Here is a 3,258-nt window from a genome sequence, read left to right on the forward strand (position 1 = left end):
GCAGGGCTTCGCCAAGCGACTACGGGAGGAAGAGGTGTAGCAAGGGGGTAGGGAGGCGCCAGATGTCAGGGTCGCGGCTGCCCTCCCACCCCCCCTCTTTATATAGGGACCCCAGGGGGCGCTGGCCCTAGGAGATGGGATCTCCTAGGGGGGGCGGCGGCCAGGGAGTGGAGTGCCCCCCAAGGCAAGTGGAGGCGCCCCCTCCCCTAGGGTTCCCAACCCTAGGCGCAGAGGGGGGGCCAGGGGGGCGCACCAGCCCACCAGGGGCTGGTTCCCCTCCCACTTCAGCCCATGGGGCCCTCCGGGATGGGTGGCGCCACCCGATGGACCCTCGGGACCCTTCCGGTAGTCCCGGTACAATACCTGTGACCCCCAAAACTTTCCCGATGGCCGAAACTCGACTTCCCATATATAATTCTTTACCTCCGGACCATTCCGGAACTCCTCGTGACGTCCAGGATCTCATCTGGGACTCCGAACAACTTTCGGTTTGCTGCATACTCATATCATACAACCCTAGCGTCACCGAACCTTAAGTGTGTAGACCCTACGGGTTCGGGAGACACACAGACATGACCGAGACTGCTCTCCGGTCAGTAACCAACAGCGGGATCTCGATACCCATGTTGGCTCCTACATGCTCCTCTATGATCTCATCGGATGAACCAGGATGTCGAGGATTTAAGCAACCCCGTATACAATTCCCTTTGTCAATTGGTACTTTACTTGCCCGAGATTCGATCGTCGGTATCCCAATACCTCATTCAATCTCGTTACCTGCAAGTCACTTTACTCGTACCGTAATGCATGATCCCGTGACCAGACACTTGGTCACTTTGAGCTCATTATGATGATGCATTACCGAGTGGGCCCAGAGATACCTCTCCGTCATACGGAGTGACAAATCCCAGTCTCGATCCGTGTCAACCCAACAGATACTTTCGGAGATACCTGTAGTGCACCTTTATAGTCACCCGGTTACGTTGTGACGTTTCGTACACCCAAAGCACTCCTACGGTATCCGGGAGTTACACGATCTCATGGTCTAAGGAAAAGATACTTGACATTAGAAAAGCTCTAGCAAACGAACTACACGATCTTTGTGCTATGCTTAGGATTGGGTCTTGTCCATCACATCATTCTCCTAATGATGTGATCCCGTTATCAATGACATCCAATGTCCATAGTCAGGAAACCATGACTATCTGTTGATCAACGAGCTAGTCAACTAGAGGCTCACTAGGGACATAATGTGGTCTATGTATTCACACGTGTATTATGATTTCCGGATAATACAATTATAGCATGAATAAAAGAAAATTATCATGAACAAGGAAATATAATAATAATCCTTTTATTATTGCCTCTAGGGCATATTTCCAACAGTCTCCCACTTTCACTAGAGTCAATAATCTAGTTACATTGTGATGAATCGGACACCCATAGAGTTCTGGTGTTGATCATGTTTTGCTTGCGGAAGAGGTTTAGTCAACGGATCTGCGACATTTAGATCCGTATGTACTTTGCAAATATCTATGTCTCCATCTTGAACATTTTCACGGATGGAGTTGAAACGATGCTTGATGTGCCTGGTCTTCTTGTGAAACCTGGGCTCCTTGGCAAGGGCAATAGCTCCAGTGTTGTCACAGAAGAGAGTGATTGGCCCCGACGCATTGGTTATGACTCCTAGGTCGGTGATGAACTCCTTCATCCATATTGCTTCATGTGCTGCCTCTGAGGCTGCCATGTACTCCACTTCACATGTAGATCCCGCCACGACGCTCTGCTTGCAACTGCACCAGCTTACTGCTCCACGATTCAACATATAGACGTATCCGGTTTGTGACTTAGAGTCATCCAGATCTGTGTCGAAGCTAGCATCGACATAACCCTTTACAACGAGCTCTTTGTCACCTCCATAAACGAGAAGCATGTCCTTTGTCCTTTTCAGGTACTTCAGGATATTCTTGACCGTTGTCTAGTGTTCCTTGCTGGGATTACTTTGGTACCTTCCTACCAAACTTACGGCAAGGTTTACATCAGGTCTGGTACACAGCATGGCATACATAATAGATCCTATGGCTGAGGCATAGGGGATGACACTCATATCTTCTTTATCTTTTGCCGTGGTCGGGCATTGAGCCGAGCTCAATCTCACACCTTGCAATACAGGAAAGAACCCTTTCTTGGACTGATCCATTTTGAACTTCTTCAATATCTTATCAAGGTATGTGCTTTGTGAAGACCTATGAGGCGTCTCAATCTATCCCTATAGATCTTGATGCCTAATATGTAAGCAGCTTCTCCAAGGTCCTTCATTGAAAAACACTTATTCAAGTAGGTCTTAATGTTGTCCAAAAGTTCTATATCATTTCCCATCAAAAGTATGTCATCTACATATAATATGAGAAATGCTACAGAGCTCCCACTCACTTTCTTGTAAATGCAGGCTTCTCCATAAGTCTGCATAAACCCAAACGCTTTGATCATCTCATCAAAGCGAATGTCCCAACTCCGAGATGCTTGCACCAGCCCATAAATGGATCGTTGGAGCTTGCATACCTTGTTAGCATTCTTAGGATCGACAAAACACTCTGGCTGCATCATATCAGTTCCTCCTTAAGATAGCCGTTAAGGAATGCCGTTTTGACATCCATCTGCCATATCTCATAATCATAGTCTGCGGCAATTGCTAACATGATTCGGACAGACTTCAGCTTCGCTACGGGAGAGAAAGTCTCATCGTATTCAACCCCTTGAACTTGCCGACAACCCTTAGCGACAAGTCGAGCTTTATAGATGGTAACATTACCATCTGCGTTCGTCTTCTTCTTAAAGATCCATTTGTTTTCTATCGCTCGCCGATCATCGGGCAAGTCTGTCAAAGTCCATACTTTGTTTTCATACATGGATTCTATCTCGGATTGCATGGCTTCAAGCTATTTGTTGGAATCTGGGCCCGCCATCGCTTCTTCATAGTTCGAAGGTTCACCGTTGTCTAACAACATGATTTCCAGGACAGGGTTGCCATACCACTCTGGTGTGGATCGTGTCCTTGTGGACCTATGAAGTTCAGTAGCAAATTGATCCGAAGTACCTTGATCATCATCATTAATTTCCTCTCCAGTTGGTGTAGGCACCATAGGAACATTTTCCTGAGCTGCACTACTTTCCGGTTCAAGAGGTAGTACTTCATCGAGTTCTACTTTCCTCCCACTTACTCCTTTCAAGAGAAACTCTTTTTCCAGAAAGGATCCA

The sequence above is a fragment of the Triticum aestivum genome, chromosome 3B, assembly GCF_018294505.1.
Source record: "Triticum aestivum cultivar Chinese Spring chromosome 3B, IWGSC CS RefSeq v2.1, whole genome shotgun sequence".
NCBI classification, from domain to species: domain Eukaryota; kingdom Viridiplantae; phylum Streptophyta; class Magnoliopsida; order Poales; family Poaceae; genus Triticum; species Triticum aestivum.